This window comes from Salvelinus alpinus, chromosome 29, assembly GCF_045679555.1.
Source record: "Salvelinus alpinus chromosome 29, SLU_Salpinus.1, whole genome shotgun sequence".
NCBI classification, from domain to species: domain Eukaryota; kingdom Metazoa; phylum Chordata; class Actinopteri; order Salmoniformes; family Salmonidae; genus Salvelinus; species Salvelinus alpinus.
The window spans coordinates 7,967,226-7,985,044 of NC_092114.1; the positions used below are offsets into that span (position 1 = coordinate 7,967,226).

The 17,819-nt window shown below is 48.1% G+C and overlaps 1 protein-coding gene across 1 annotated transcript in view; it reads left to right on the forward strand.

Moving 5' to 3' along the window:
• The first annotated feature begins 6,394 nt into the window (after positions 1–6,394).
• Positions 6,395–17,819, forward strand: part of LOC139558863 (adhesion G protein-coupled receptor B2-like) — a 635,752-nt gene continuing 624,327 nt past the window's right edge. The window contains exon 1 of the mRNA XM_071374380.1: positions 6,395–7,119. The gene's annotated coding sequence lies outside the window, so the exon portion shown is untranslated. The remainder of the gene's footprint in view (positions 7,120–17,819) is intronic.

Below are 17,819 nucleotides of genomic sequence, written 5' to 3' on the forward strand. Positions count from 1 at the left end.
ATCTTCCAAGCGTAGCTGGACTTGGCGTCGCAGGCCACCCACGACTTGATGCCGTATTTCGCCGGCTTGCTGGGAATGTACTGACGGCAAGGAAAGCGGCCTTTGGCAAGGGTAGAAGAGATTAGCCTCATCACTGGCTCATTGGGGCCAACGGCGTTTATGTTACACACACACATCTTCTACTGCTACTGCTACCTCTCTATACACACACACACACACACACACACACACACACACACACACACACACACACACACACACACACACACACACACACACACACACACACACACACACACACACAGTACCTCTGAACGGAACAAGTTGCTCATCCACTGTCACGTCAGGCCCCGGGTTGCCGGCCCCGCCTCCCAATGGTCCCAGACCTCTCGTATGGCTGCGAGTTTGTCCGTGGCGAGCATCGCGGATCTCGACTGGCTGGCCGTGGCCTCACCTCGGGACATGTAGACGCCCGCTAGGATCAGCAGCCCTACGTAGGCGCGCAGGTCGGTGGTGTCCATGGTTCGCCAGCCATCGCCGTATTTTCTCGCCCCGTGCAGATTTGTCATTTCCAGAATTATCCTTTCTATCGCCGGTGTGACGAACAGGTGGAAGGTGGACGCGATGTCGCGGGCGTGAGTCACGGCATAGGCTGTGGGGCCCGGAGTCTCGTTTGGCCCAGCGTGGCAGATCACACGGGCCCTGTGGCGGCCATAGGCCACGGGGGACCACAGCAACGGCGTCTCCCTTTGGGCTTGAGCCGAGGCGATCTCTTCCGCGTGTTCGTCCTCTGGGGCTTCCTCCGGGTCTTCCTCCGAAGAGCGCGAAGACCCCTGCTCGGCCTCACGCTCGGGGTTGCATTCCTCCCCGTCTTCGTCTTCCGAAATCTCCTCCTCCTCTGAATCGGAGTAGTCTTCTTGGTCGACGCTGGAGAAGATCTGTTCTAGGACCTGCGCTGCGGTGAAACGCACAGCCATGGCGGCTTGGGTCCACTGATCGGGTCCACTGAGCAGGGGCGGGGGAGAGCACGCGGCACGGGGGTAACGATGACTTTGTGTGCCGCTGACAATATTAGTATCCTCTCTACGGCCAGCTTACACGGGAGACGACTTGAATTGACGAGGCGCATGTGTACCCATGTTGCGCCCCTGTTGCGCCGCTGGGCGTGTGTAGCCGTGTGTGCAGTTCACCAAAGCACCACTGGGCTGTCCTCTTGCACACACAGCGGGGCATGTCTGGACGTGTGTAGCCCTGGCTGGGACACTCTGACCCCGAGCACAGCGGGGGAGCCCCCACCTCACACAGTACACACAATAGTATACACCTCCCTAGTGGCTGGCTGGGTCACTTTGACCCCGAGCACAGAGGGGGAGCCGCACCGAACCTCGCCACTCACAGACTCTCTACACACACAGTACAGACAGTACACACAGCACACACAATAACATACACCTCGCTAGTGGCTGGCTGGGTCACGCTGACCCCCAGCACAGAGCACAGAGGGGGAGCCCTCCAAACACAGGGCATGGGTCACTCTGACCCCGAGCACAGCGGGGGAGCCCCCCAGCTCACACAGTACACACAATACACACAATAACATACACCTTGCTAGTAGCTGGCTGGGTCACGCTGACCCCCAGCACAGAGCACAGAGCGGGTGCCTCCAAACACAGGGCCTGGGTCACTCTGACAGTGTCTCCTCAGTTTAACTGAACAAACCTCTGTACCTCCTATACGGTATGAATAGCCGACGCTCTCCCAGTCCCCGAGCATTGCAGCTCGCGAGCTGTGAGCTGCAAATGCAGAGTCATAAAATATTCAACAACAATGAGCAAAATCAAGCCCAAGTCTGGATATATATAAATGCATGTTTTATTTTGGAGAGTTGGGGGGCTGGATTGCTCAGACTGCTGAGTTGACAGGAAATTGTACAGGGAAATTAAATTATGTTTCACCTTCGGTCAAATATGGTGAAGCTTATGTAAAATCTCTAAAATGGGGAAGCGTATGCATTATCTCTAGAATGGGGAAGATTCTGTGTTATCTCTAGAATGGGGAATCTTATGTAATCTCTCTTGAATGGGGAAGCTTATGTAATTTCTCTTGAATGGGGAAGATTAGGTAATATCTCTAGAATGGGGAAGTGTATGTCAAATCTCTAGAATGGGGAAGCTTATGTAATATATCTAGAATAGGGAAGCATATGTAATATCTCTATAATGGGGAAGCGTATATAAGATCTCTAGAATGGTGAAGTGTATGTAATATCTCCAGAATGGGTAATCTTATGTAAGATCTCTAGAATGGGGAAGCTACTGTGTTATCTCTGGAATGGGGAAGCTACTGTGTTATCTCTGGAATGGGGAAGCTTATGTAATCTCTCTAGAATGGGGAATCTTATGTAATATCTCTAGGATTGTCACGTTCCTGACCTGTTTTCCTTTGTTTTGTATTTGTTTTAGTTGGTCAGGGCGTGAGTTGGGTGGGTTGGTCTAGGTTAGATTTTCTATGTTGGGATTTTGTGTTCGGCCTGGTATGATTCTCAATCAGAGACAGCTGTCAATCGTTGTCCCTGATTGAGAATCATACTTAGTTTCATACTTTCATACTTTCATACTTAGAAACCTCATACTGGGTTTCACCTGTGTTTTGTGGGTGTTTGTTCCTGTGTCAGTGTTTGGGCCACACAGGACTGTTTCAGGTTAGTCACGTTTGTTGGTCGTTGTATTTTGTAGTGTTTGTTGTTTTCCCATTAAAATATGAATACTTACCAATCCGCATCTTGGTCTGATCCATGCTCCTCCTCGTCTGAGGAGGAGAACGACTACGACAGCCGTTACAGAAACACCCACCATAACAGGACCAAGCGGATTGGAGAAGGAAGGCAAGAACAACAGCAATGGGGAAAAGAGGAATGGACTTGGGAGGAAATCCTAGACGGTAAAGGACCCTGGGCAGAGCCAGTGGAGTGTCGCCGCCCCAAAGCGGAGCTGGAGGCAGCGAAAGCGGAGAGGAGGTTTTATGAGGCGAAAGCAAGGCAGAGCGGCTGGAAGCCCGAGAGGCTCACCCAAAAATTTCTTGGGGGGGAGGCTAAAGGGGAGTGTGGCGAAGCCGGGTTGGATACCCGAGCCAACTCCCCGGGCTTACCGTGGAGTGAGAGGGCGTCGTACTGGTCAGACACCGTGTTATGCGGTGGAGCGCACGGTGTCCCCAGTACGCGTGCTTAGCCCAGTGCGGGCTATTCCACCTTACCGCACTGGGAGGGCTAGGTTGGGCATCGAGCCGGGTGCCATGAAGCCGGCCCAACATATCTGGCCTCCAGTACGTCTCCTCGGGCCGGCGTACATGGCACCAGCCTTACAGGTGGTGTCCCCGGTTCGCCTGCATAGCCCAGTGCGGGCTATTCCACCTCGCCGCACTGGCAGGGCTACGGGGACCATTCAACCTGGTAAGGTTGGGGAGGCTCGGTGCTCAAGAGCACGTGTCCTCCTTCACGGTCCGGTATATCCGGCGCCACCTTCCCACCCCAGCCCAGTACCATCAGTGCCGACACCACGCACCAGGCTTCCAGTGCATTTCCAGAGCCCTGTTCCTCCTCCACGCACTCTCCCTGTGGTGCGTGTCTCCAGTCCAGTGCCTCCAGTTCCGGCACCACGCACCAGACCTACTGTGCGCCTCAGCAGGTCAGAGTTGGCCGTCTGCTCAACGCCGCCTGCGCTGCTTGCCTGCTCAGCGCAGCGTGTGTCTGAACTGCCTGCCTTCCCAGCGCTGTCTGAACTGCCTGCCTTCCCAGCGCTGTCTGAACTGCCTGCCTTCCCAGCGCTGTCTGAACTGCCTGCCTGCCCAGCGCTGCCCGTCTGTCCCGAGCCTTCAGAGCCGTCCAGCCAGGACCAGCCAGAGCCGTCCAGCCAGGACCAGCCAGAGCCGTCCAGCCAGGACCAGCCAGAGCCGTCCAGCCAGGACCAGCCAGAGCCGTCCAGCCAGGATCAGCCAGAGCCGTACAGCCAGGATCAGCCAGAGCCGTCCAGCCAGGACCAGCCAGAGCCGTCCAGCCAGGACCAGCCAGAGCCGTCCAGCCAGGACCAGCCAGAGCCGTCCAGCCAGGACCAGCCAGAGCCGTCCAGCCAGGACCAGCCAGAGCCGTCCAGCCAGGATCAGCCAGAGCCGTCCAGCCAGGATCAGCCAGAGCCGTCCAGCCAGGAGCTGCCAGCCAGCCAGGAGCTGCCAGCCAGCCAGGATCCGCCGGAGCCAGCCAGCCAGGATCCGCCGGAGCAAGCCAGCCAGGATCCGCCAGAGCTTTCCGCCAGCCAGGATCCGCCAGAGCCTTCCGCCAGCCAGGATCCGCCAGAGCCTTCCGCCAGCCAGGATCCGCCAGAGCCTTCTGCCAGCCAGGATCCGCCAGAGCCTTCCGCCAGCCAGGATCCGCCAGAGCCTTCCGCCAGCCAGGATCCGCCAGAGCCTTCCGCCAGCCAGGATCCGCCCCTCAGTCCGGTGCTGCCCCTCAGTCCGGTGCTGCCCCTCAGTCCGGTGCTGCCCCTCAGTCCGGTGCTGCCCCTTAGTCCGGTGCTGCCCCTCAGTCCGGTGCTGCCCCTCAGTCCGGTGCTGCCCCTCAGTCCGGTGCTACCCCTCAGTCCGGTGCTACCCCTCAGTCCGGTGCTACCCCTCAGTCTGTTACTTCTCTTTGGAATAGTGGGATTGACATGGAGGGTGGATATTGGGAGGAGGCCACGGAAGCGGGGGTTGACTATGGTGGGGTGGGGACCACGACCAGCGCCAGAGCCGCCACCGTGGACAGACGCCCACCCAGACCCTCCCCTAGACTTTGTGCTGGTGCGCCCGGAGTTCGCACCTTAAGGGGGGGGTTCTGTCACGTTCCTGACCTGTTTTCCTTTGTTTTGTATTTGTTTTAGTTGGTCAGGGCGTGAGTTGGGTGGGTTGGTCTAGGTTTGATTTTCTATGTTGGGATTTTGTGTTCGGCCTGGTATGATTCTCAATCAGAGACAGCTGTCAATCGTTGTCCCTGATTGAGAATCATACTTAGGCAGCCTGGGTTTCACCTGTGTTTTGTGGGTGTTTGTTCCTGTGTCAGTGTTTGGGCCACACAGGACTGTTTCAGGTTAGTCACGTTTGTTGGTTGTTGTATTTTGTAGTGTTTGTTGTTTTCCCATTAAAATATGAATACTTACCAATCCGCATCTTGGTCTGATCCATGCTCCTCCTCGTCTGAGGAGGAGAACGACTACGACAGCCGTTACAAGGATGGGGAAGTGTATTTAATATTTCTAGAATGGGGAACTGTATGTATTATCTCTAGAATGGGGAAGCTTATGTAAAATCTCTAAAATGTGGAAGCTTACGTAATATCTCTAGAATGGGGAAGCTATTATAATATCTCTAGAATGCTTCCTTTTATGTTTTTATTTCCTTTTTTCCCGTAAATCGACATCCATCGTATTTTTCTTCTCCTCTATCTCTTGAAGACACATTTTTATTTTGATGGCAGCTGGGATACCAACACATTTATATTTTAGGAAGTACTTGAGTTCAATGTTTCAAGTTTAGTGTCGCCATTTTTTGGGGCATTTAAAAAAGTTAAAATGTATATTTTCAAATTTCAAGTGTTAATAATGCCACTGTGACTTTCCTTTCTTACAAGCTCCAAACCCAACAATGCAGTATTTAATTTTAATGTAGCACTAAAAATAACGTAAGGTAGAACAAAAACACACGAGAAATAAAAATAAGAAATTAGAACCGGAATATTGTATGTGCAACGGTTTGAACATTTTACGTTATGCCCCTGTATATATACAACTTCTCAGATTGCTGATCTAGGATCAGTTTCACCTTTTAGATAACAATGAATACGTTTATATGGCCCTGAGGGTGGGGTGGAACCTGGTCCTAGATCAGCGGTGGTCTGCTGGGAGCTCTGCATGGTCATGAAAAGGTTCTCTGATAATAGCTTTGCTCTGAAACGGAAGCTCAGTTTGGCATGTCTTTTGACCCGTTCCAAAACGGTCGATATGACGCATTTAACAGAGCATTTCCATTCAGGAAAAGACTGTAATATTTAATAAATGAGGTTTAGAGATGAGTCACCAAACTGGTTTTAGGAGGGCAGGTGGAATAGTGCATTTCTGTTTTGTTGTTTTTTGGAGAGGAGGCTATAACAGAAAATAGAAAAAAACTAAACTTAAAGGGGATACTGATATAAATAGTATGCTATATATCCTGTCTATGCGTGAGTAGTACACTATGGTAATGAAACTTTTTTCATATGCTGTATTTGGAACCTTTGCGCCGAGCTGACGTCAGCAACAGGGTGCGCGCCTGCCGGGTCCCCGGCTAACAAGAGAGAGAGATGGGACCGCGCATCTCCATCCTCCACTGCTGAAGCGACTGCGGGGAGCCAGATGCCGACTGTGAGCCGCTGTCTGTGGATATCGCGGATGCCAGTGCAGGCGAGAGCTACAGTCGAGAGACAGACCCATTTACACTCAGCCAAAGCGATTAACGGAAGGGGAGGCAGTGGGAGAGATAAGGAGAGGAGGTTTTTCAGAGTGGTTTTCAGCTTCGGAAGAGGAGCTATGGTAGCGGAGGAGGACTCGGAATTTTGAGCACCACGAGAGGAAGAAAAAAACGCGTTATCCGGTTCTGCTGCGGCTAGAGAGCGCGTTCTCTGCTCGGTTTGGAATAGCCTACAGTGTGTTTACATGAGACCATGGAGATACGGCTTGGATTTATCAAACGGCACTTCGACAGTTTGTGAAAAAAACTGGACCTCTCATTTTTCAACGGCATTTTACTCTCTTTTTGTTCGTTGGGATTGTGTTTTTTAGTGTATTTTTTCCGTTGGCATATTTTTTGTTTTATCTATGGTGTTTCATTATTTATGTCGTCTTTTCCTTCTTTCCCAATTTCTTATTTTTTTATTCATCGGTTTTTGGAGGAGAGCTCGTAGTGAAGATTTGTGGAGAGAAGATGCTGCGCTGCTCATGTGAATGATATTCTCTCTCTCCAACTGAGACGTGCCATGGATGGAAAACTTCATTTGCATCTACGAAACCGATCGGGAAATATCCGTTACATCGAATAACTACTGCTGACATCGATCAGGTAATATTCCTTATCGCATGTGTAATGTGTGTTTAGTTAACACTATGCTGTATATGACAGCTTGGCTGTATGCGTAGGCTTTAAGATACTGACATGGACAAGCTTTTGAAAGTGTCCCTGGTAGAAATCCTGTGTGAATGATTCTGTGTGAATTATTTATTTTGTGTTGAATACCTTGTTTTAACGTTAATCAGTAGCATGGTAGAATTGGTCCAAAGTTGGCAGGCGACCTTTTATCCAGCAAGTGTATCTGCAGACAGTCGCGCGGATGTAGCTCATGACTTGTGTGCTGTGAACCTGAACCAGAGTACCGGTCAGCAAAATCACAAATACGTTAAATAATGTTTCTTTGGCCCAACACGACATGTGGTACTGGTCTCTCTAATCCTGGTTTTCGTGCGAGTGGTGTTCTATTGACGTTTGCCTCTCAACCTATTCAGTCAGACATGTAACTTTGCGCAGTGTCGAAATGCACACAGACTCGCTCTCGTCAACCTGAGTGGTGTAGGCAAGGGATCCCATTCCATGCTTTAGAGATGGGTTGGGAATCACAGCAAGCCGCGACTCAGGGCTTGTCTTTTCACACTGCATGTACACCACTGTGTGTTCAATAGACACATTTCCTAGCTAACAATAAGAATATGTTTTATTGTTTGTGTGTGTGTGTGTCCTCTCTCCCTCGCGCTCGTACATGTGTGTGTTTGAGTGAGTCCATTCTCTTGTGGAATGCTAATGAGGGAAGTGTCATGTCTCCGGTCCATTGGGGGGTCGTTATTGGACTGAATGATTTCATGAATATCCGTCACAGTAGACTAGACTAGACCAGTGGTATCCAAATTGTGGGGCTCGGACACAAGGGGGTGTGGGTGGGGCGGGGGGGGGGGTATGCGAGATTTGGTTAGGGGGGCCCCCACCTCATGGCAATTTTTTTTAGTGACACCCCTCTTGAAGGTGGAGAGAGAAATGTCATTTTTTATGTTAATTTCCTCCAATTATACCATAGGAGCATAGAGAATATGTTGCATACAGTATTTGACAGTACTATTTTCAATACTCTAAAACATTACAGCATCCCTGTACATTTTAAGCAGGGATGCCGTAATATGTTTTACAGTAAGGGAAATGGTACTTTAAAATACATTACAGTATCTCTGCTGAAAAGTGAAATTACATTATTAAGTTGGCAACACTGATACCAGTATAATGCTGTAAATGAACAGGGAGAAGTTTTACAATGTATCTTCGCGCCAGTCCCCAGGTGCGTTGCTTGCCGTTACCAACGCAAACAGGTGGCTCTCGTGACGCTGAACGGTGCTGACAAACGGAACGCGTCGGTGGCCGCGTGAGGAGCCTCCAAGCGCTCGCTCTCCCTCGGCCATCTGTTGAGCGTGCTTCGTCTTGCGTTCCTCCACATGCGCTCTGCCTGAACACAATTTCCCATTGGTTTTCATCACATCCGTTGAATAATAGAATGTAAACACAAGACTTGGCTCAACCTCATTTATTCATTTCAAAACAACATGACATGACATATGTGAATATAATATCCACTGTCTTGCAAACCACAAGACATGGATTAAAAATAATCTAAAATCAGATTTTTGTTTTCTTTTGGTTATGGTTAGAATTTGGGATTTTGAGCTGATCCTAGATCTGAGAGAGACATGCTCAGCCGGCAGTGACGTAACTGCCATTTCAGTTGGTCCCCTCAGACGTCTCCTGAATGTGAATAGTGACAAATCCCGTCTCACTCCCTAGTCTCAGTGCTAATGGTGCTCGTGGTGCCGTGGCCCCTCTTAATGGGGATGCAGCACCAAGATGGCGGGTGATGGGAGCAAGTGGAGCGCTCCGGTTTAACCCACGTGTTGACGGTAGAGGACAATCTGGTTAACATGATGCATGAGATGGATTCACGTTAATGATGATGCACCGTCTCAATCAGAGAGAGAGAGAGAGAGTTTCAGAATCACAACCATTGAATCATGGATTCATATCTGAACAGCTGTTAAGGATATTACTCAGATTATAGTATGGCAGATGTAAAATTCATTAATGTAAAGTATCTCAGAATTACACACTCCTTCTCCCCCTCTCTCTCTCGTTCTCTTTCTATCTCTCTCTCTCTTTCTCACTCTCTCTCTCTTTCTCTCTCTCTCTTTCTCTTTCTTTCTCTCTCCCCCTCTCTCTCTCATTATCTTTCTATCTCTATCTCTCTCTCTCTCTCTCTCTTTCTCACTCTCTCTCTCTCTTTCTCTCTCTCTCTCTCTGTCTTTCTCTCTTCTCTCTCACTGTCTCTCTGTCTCTTTCTTTCTTTCTCCCCCTCTCTCTCTCTCTTTCTCTCTCTCTCTCTCTCTCTCGCACACTCACACACACACGCCTGTGGTGCATGCCTGTGAAAACCTGGAGGGGTATGAGGGTTTGAAGGACTGTTTGCATGCCTTGGTGTCCAGGGAATAAAGTTGTTGGCCTTCCTTCACTCCTCCTATGTGTGAGCACTCTGTTTTTCTGCATGTGACTCACACTCTGTGTGTGTGTGTGTGTGTGTGTTTGTGTGTGTGTGTGTGTGTGTGTGTGTGTGTGTGTGTGTGTGTGTGTGTGTGTGTGTGTGTGTGTGTGTGTGTGTGTGTGTGTGTGTGTGTGTGTGTGTGTGTTTTTTGTGTGTGTGTGTGTGTGTGTGTGTGTGTGTGTGTGTGTGTGTGTGGTGCATATGGACCATGGGCCAGGCAACAGCTTGGTCTTTCCTGGATCAGTGCATCCTGGCCAAGCCATTGTTCCACCATCACCTCCCTCCTCTATCTTTCGCTAGGATCTTTCCATTCCTCATGTACTTTCTTCTCTGCCTTCATCTTAATTTCTCTCCACACATCCTCTTCTATCCAACCATGGTTTCATCATTCTCATACTCACTTCTCCCTAGCTCCTACAAATATCTCTCTTTCTCCATCCTTCTATCTAACCTGTATATCCCTATTTTCCTCCATCTCCCTCCATACTCCATCCCACCCTCCTTAACCGCTCCATCTCCCTCCATACTCCATCCCACCCTCCTTAACCGCTCCATCTCCCTCCATACTCCATCCCACCCTCCTTAACCGCTCCATCTCCCTCCATACTCCATCCCACCCTCCTTAACCGCTCCATCTCCCTCCATACCCCTATCACCCTCCTTAACCTCTCCATCTCCCTCCATACTCCATCCCACCCTCCTTAACCGCTCCATCTCCCTCCATACTCCATCCCACCCTCCTTAACCGCTCCATCTCCCTCCATACCCCTATCACCCTCCTTAACCTCTCCATCTCCCTCCATACCCCATCCCACCCTCCTTAACCGCTCCATCTCCCTCCATACTCCACCCCACCCTCCTTAACCTCTCCATCTCCCTCCATACTCCATCCCACCCTCCTTAACCTCTCCATCTCCCTCCATACTCCATCCCACCCTCCTTAACCGCTCCATCTCCCTCCATACTCCTTACTCCATCCCACCCTCCTTAACCTCTCCATCTCCCTCCATACTCCATCCCACCCTCCTTAACCTCTCCATCTCCCTCCATACTCCATCCCACCCTCCTTAACCGCTCCGTCTCCCTCCAAACTCCATCCCACCCTCCTTAACCTTAACCGAACATAATAAAATGTTCATGAAATCACAAGTCCAAGACACCAGATGAAAGATACACATCTTGTGAATCCAGCCATCATTTCTGATTTTTAAAATGTTTTACAGGGAAGACACAATATGTATTTCTATTAGCTAACCACGATAGCAAAAGACCCAACTTTTTTTTCCCACCATTTTTTTACTGCATAGGTAGCTATCACAAATTCGACCAAATAAAGATATAAATAGTCACTAACCAAGAAACAACTTCATCAGATGACAGTCTGATAACATATTTATTGTATAGCATATGTTTTGTTCGAAAAATGTGCATATTTCAGGTATAAATCATAGTTTTACATTGCAGCCACCATCACAAAATCTCACCAAAGCAGCTAGAATAACTACAGAGACCAACGTGAATTACCTAAATACTCATCATAAAACATTTATGAAAAATACACAGTGTACAGCAAATGAAAGACAAACATCTTGTGAATCCAGCCAATATTTCAGATTTTTTAAGTGTTTTACAGCGAAAACACAATATAGCATTATATTAGCTTACTACAATAGCCTACCACACAGCCCCATTCATTCAACATAACGTTAGCGATAGCGAATAAACCAGCAAAAGATATACATTTTTTCACTAACCTTCTCAAACTCCATCAGATGACAGTCCTATAACATCATATTACACAATACATATATGGTTTGTTCGAAAATGTGCATATTTAGCGGCACAAATCGTGGTTATACAATGAGAATAGTAGCCAAACTGCAAACAAAATGTCGGGAGAAATCTTGGGAGAGGCACCTAATCTAATCAATAACTAATCATAAACTTGACTAAAAAATACAGGTTGGACAGCAAATGAAAGATACATTAGTTCTTAATGCAACCGCTGTGTTAGATTTTTTTAATTAACGTTACTACGACATACAGCGTGCGTTAAAGCGAGACCGCACTGAAATTAATGGCGGAATAATAGTTTAACTTTTTCGACAGAAATTACAAATTAACATCATAAATAGTTTTTACTATTTGATGAGCTTCCATCAGAATCTTGTACAAGTTGTCATTTGTCCAGAATAATCGTTGCTCGGTTGTAGAAGGTCGTCTTCAACTGTGTAATTAGCAGCAAACGTTAGCCATGTGGTGCAGACGTGTCCAACTCAGCATAACGCAGAACAAAGAAAATCCCGAAATCGCAATATACTGATATAAACTGATATAACTCGGTTTAAAATAACTACATTATGATGTTTTTAAAACACGTATATCGAATAAAATCAGAGCCGGATATATCTAGCGCCTATAACAACAGCTTTTCAGGACGCAATCCTGAGGTCTGTTTGCGTCATGACGAACGTAGAAAAGACTGCACACCCGGTTCTAAGAGCTCTTGTTCGGCCTCAGATCTACCTAGACACCCCATTCCAATTCTCACTGCTTACTGACATCTAGGGGAAGGCGTATGCAGTGCACGTAGACCCATAGATTACATGCAAATTAATAAACTGACCCTGGAACAGAGCCCCCGATTTCAGATTTCTCACTTCCTGACAGGAAGTTTGCTGCAAAATGAGTTCTGTTTTACTCACAGATATAATTCAAACGGTTTTAGAAACTAAAGAGTGTTTTCTATCCAATAGTAATAATAATATGCATATTGTACGAGCAAGAATTGAGTACGAGGCAGTTTAATTTGGGAACGAATTTTTACAAAGTTGAAATGGCGCCCCCCTATTGAGAAAAGTTAACCTCTCCATTTCCCTCCATACTCCATCCCACCCTCGGTAACCTATCCATCTCCCTCCATACTCCATCCCACCCTCCTTAACCTCTCCATCTCCCTCCATACTCCATCCCAACCTCCTTAAAAGTGTGTGTCTGTGTATGTGTGTCTTTGTGTGTGTGCATGTAGTTGTACTGGTATGTGTACCTGTATGTGTACGTGTGTGTGTGTTTGTGTCTGAGCTCTCTCTCTCTGCTGTGTTAAGGCTGATATTTAAATTCTTTCTTGACAGGGCTGTCAGGAGTGATCTGGTTGGCTGGCTGGGTCCTACTGAGCAACACACACTGACCAACAAGCTTAACAGACTCATAATCACATCTACAGGCTCCTCTGTCATATCCCCTCACATCAGAACACACTACAGTATAGCACCACTACCACTTCCTCAAACAGAGAGATGGAGAGGGAAGATAGGGAGGAGGAGATAGGGAGGAGGAATCAGAGGGAGAAGGGGGAGACAGAGAGAGAAAAGAGTGCGAGATAGAAAGGGTGGCATAGAGCTATGAATAATGTAGCAGCATAACAGTGCAAAAGAGATAGAAAAAGAGAGACAGACAGACAGACAGACAGACAGACAGACAGACAGACAGACAGACAGACAGACAGACAGACAGACAGACAGACAGACAGACAGACAGACAGACAGAGAGAGCGAGGGAGACAGACAGACAGACAGATAGAGAGAGAGAGCGAGGGAGACAGACAGAGAGAGAGAGAGGGAGACAGACAGATAGAGAGAGAGGGAGACAGACAGATCGAGAGAGCTAGGGAGAGAGAGAGATAGATAGATATAGATACAGTATATACACATATATATATATATATATATATGTATATTTATATACAGTGGGGAGAACATGTATTTGATACACTGCCGATTTTGCAGGTTTTCCTACTTACAAAGCATGTAGAGGTCTGTCATTTTTATCATAGGTACACTTCAACTGTGAGAGACGGAATCTAAAACAAAAATCCAGAAAATCACATTGTATGATTTTTAAGTAATTAATTTGCATTTTATTGCATGACATAAGTATTTGATCACCTACCAACCAGTAAGAATTCCGGCTCTCACAGACCTGTTAGTTTTTCTTTAAGAAGCCCTCCTGTTCTCCACTCATTACCTGTATTAACTGCACCTGTTTGAACTCGTTACCTGTATAAAAGACACCTGTCCACACACTCAATCAAACAGACTCCAACCTCTCCACAATGGCCAAGACCAGAGAGCTGTGTAAGGACATCAGGGATAAATTGTAGACCTGTACAAGGCTGGGATGGGCTACAGGACAATAGCCAAGCAGCTTGGTGAGAAGGCAACAACTGTTGGCACAATTATTAGAAAATGGAAGAAGTTCAAGATGATGGTCAATCACCCTCGGTCTGGGGCTCCATGCAAGATCTCACCTCGTGGGGCATCAATGATCATGAGGAATGTGAGGGATCAGCCCAGAACTACACGGCAGGACCTGGTCAATGACCTGAAGAGAGCTGGGACCACAGTCTCAAAGAAAACCATTAGTAACACACTACGCCGTCATGGATTAAAATCCTGCAGCGCACGCAAGGTCCCCCTGCTCAAGCCAGCGCATGTCCAGGCCCGTCTGAAGTTTGCCAATGACCATCTGGATGATCCAGAGGAGGAATGGGAGAAGGTCATGTGGTCTGATGAGACAAAAATAGAGCTTTTTGCTCTAAACTCCACTCGCCGTGTTTGGAGGAATAGAAGGATCAGTACAACCCCAAGAACACCATCCCAACCGTGAAGCATGGAGGTGGAAACATCATTCTTTGGGGATGCTTTTCTGCAAAGGGGACAGGACGACTGCACCGTATTGAGGGGAGGATGGATGGGGCCATGTATCGCGAGATCTTGACCAACAACCTCCTTCCCTCAGTAAGAGCATTGAAGATGGGTCGTGGCTGGGTCTTCCAGCATGACAACGACCCGAAACACACAGCCAGGGCAACTAAGGAGTGGCTCCGTAAGAAGCATTTCAAGGTCCTGGAGTGGCCTAGCCAGTCTCCAGACCTGAACCCAATAGAAAATCTTTGGAGGGAGCCGAAAGTCCGTATTGCCCAGCGACAGCCCCGAAACCTGAAGGATCTGGAGAAGGTCTGTATGGAGGAGTGGGCCAAAATCCCTGCTGCAGTGTGTGCAAACCTGGTCAAGAACTACAGGAAACTTATGATCTCTGTAATTGCAAACTAAGGTTTCTGTACCAAATATTCAGTTCTGCTTTTCTGATGTATCAAATACTTATGTCATGCAATAAAATGCAAATGAATTACTTAAAAATCATACAATGTGATTTTCTGGATTTTTGTTTTAGATTCCTTCTCTCACAGTTGAAGTGTACCTATGATAAAAATTACAGACCTCTACATGCTTTGTAAGTAGGAAAACCTGCAAAATTGTCAGTGTATCAAATACTTGTTCTCCCCACTGTATATATACAGTATATATACAGTTGAAGTCGGAAGTTTACATTACACTTAGGTTGGAGTCATTAAAACTTGTTTTTCAACCACTCCACACATTTCTAGTTTTGGCAAGTCGGTTAGGACATCTACTTTGTGCATGACACAAATAATTTTTCCAACAATTGTTTACAGACAGATTATTTCACTTATAACTCACTGTATCACAATTCCAGTGGGTCAGAAGTTTACATACACTAAGTTGCCTTTAAACAGCTCGGAAAATTCCAGAAAATTATGTTATGGATTTAGAAGCTTCTGATAGGCTAATTGACATAATTTGAGTCAATTGGAGGTGTACCTGTGGATGTATTTCTAGGCCTACCTTCAAAATCAGTGCCTCTTTGCTTGACATCATGGGTAAATCTAAAGAAATCAGCCAAGACCTCGGAAAAAAATTGTATATCTCCACAAGGCAGGTTCAACCTTGGGAGTAATTTCCAAACGCCCGAAGGTACCACGTTCATCTGTACAAACAATAGTACGCAATTATAAACACCATTGGACCATGCAGCCGTCATACCGCTCAGGAAGGAAACGGGTTCTGTCTCCTAGAGATTCATTTACTTTGGTGCGAAAAGTGCAAATCAATCCCAGAACAACAGCAAAGAACCTTGTGAAGATGCTGGAGAAAACAGGTACAAAAATATCTATTTCCACAGTAAAACGAGTCCTATATCGACATAACCTGAAAGGCTGCTCAGCAAGGAAGAAGCCACTGCTCCAAAACCACCATAAAAAATCCAGACTACGGTTTGCAACTCCACATGGTGTCACGCCCTGACCTTAGAGCGCCTTTTTATGTCTCTATTTGGTTTGGTCAGTGTATGATTTGGGGTGGGCATTCTATGTTTTGTTTTCTATGATTTTGTGTTTCTACGTTTTGGCCGGGTATGGTTCTCAATCAGGGACAGCTGTCTATCATTGTCTCTGATTGGGAACCATACTTAGGTAGCCCTTTTTCCCTCCTTTCGTTGTGGGTAGTGTTCTTTGTTTGTGGCACTATTGCCGCTTCATGGTCGGTTTTGTTTTGTTTATTGTTTTTGTTGGAGTCATTCCACAATAAAAGTAATGTACGCTCACCACGCTGCACCTTGGTCCGCTTCTTCCAGCATCGGCCGTGACAGAACTACCCACCACCAAGGGACCAAGCAGCGTGCGCCAACCTGGAGGACGAGCTGGACCGGGGAGGAGAGAATGGCAGGGGACAAGACCCGGTCACGGAGCCCGAGAGGCAGCTCCCCAAACATTTTTGGGGGGGGTACACGGGGAGATTGGCGGAGTCGGAGTTTAGACCTGAGACAACTCCCCGTGCTTACCGTGGGGAGCATGTGACTGGTTAGGCACCGTGTTATGGGGTGACGCGCACGGTGTCTCGAGTGAGCATTCACAGGCCGGTGTGCTCTGTGCCCGCGTCCCGCATTTGCCGGGTGGAAGTGGGCATCCAGCCAGAACGGGTTGTGCCAGCTCTGCGCTCGAGACCTCCAGTGCGCCTCCACGGCCCAGTGTATCCGGTGCCAGTGCCAAGAACCAAGCCTCCAGTATGTCTCCCCAGCCCGGTGAGTCCTGTGCCTGCTGCCAGAACCAGGCCTCCTGTATGTCTCCCCAGCCTGGTGAGCCCTGTGGCAGCTCCACGTACCAGACTGCCCATACGTCTCCTCACTCCAGTGATGATCCATGGCAAGAAGCCTCCAGTGATGATCCATGGCAAGAAGCCTCCAGTGATGATCCATGACAAGAAGCCTCCAGTGATGATCCATGGCACGAAGCCTCCAGTGATGATCCATGGCAAGAAGCCTCCAGTGATGATCCATGGCACGAAGCCTCCAGTGATGACCCATGGCACGAAGCCTCCAGTGATGACCCATGGCACGAAGCCTCCAGTGATGACCCATGGCACGAAGTCTCCAGTGATGATCCATGGCACGAAGCCTCCAGTGATGATCCATGGCAAGAAGCATCCAGTGATGATCCATGGCACAAAGCCTCCAGTGATGATCCATGGCACTAAGCCTCCAGTGATGATCCATGGCACGAAGCCTCCAGTGAGGAGTCATGGCACGAAGCCTCCAGTGATGATCCATGGCACGAAGCCTCCCACGACGGCCTTCAGTCCGGAGCCTCCAGCGACGGTCTCCAGTCCGGAGTCTCCAGCGACGGACTCCAGTCCGGAGTCTCCTGCGACGGACCCCAGCCCGGAGCCTCCAGCGACGCTCTCCAGGTAGCCCTTTTTCCCTCCTTTCGTTGTGGGTAGTTGTCTTTGTTTGTGGCATTATTGCCCTTAAGCTTCACTGTCGGTTTTGTATTGTTTATTGTTTTTGTTGTCGTCATTCCACAATAAAAGTAATGTACACTCACCACGCTGCACCTTGGTCCGCTTCTTCCAGCATCGGTCGTGACATATGGGGACAAACATCGTACTTTTTGGAGAAATGTCCTCTGGTCTGATGAAACAAAAATAGAACTGTTTGGCCATAATGACCATCGTTATGTTTGGAGGAGAAAGGGGGAGGCTTGCAAGCTGAAGAACAACTGTGAAACACGGGGGTGGCAGCATCATGTACTGCGGGTGCTTTGCTGCAGGAGGGGCTGGTGCACCTCACAAAATAGATGTCATCATGAGGGAGGAAAATTATGTGGATATATTGAAGCAACATCTCAAGACATCAGTCAGGAAGTTAAAGCTTGGTTGCAAATGGGTCTTCCAAATGGACAATGACCCCAAGCATACTTCCAAAGTTGTAGCAAAATGGCTTAAGGACAACAAAGTCAAGGTATTGGAGTGGTCATCACAAAGCCCTGACCTCAATCCCA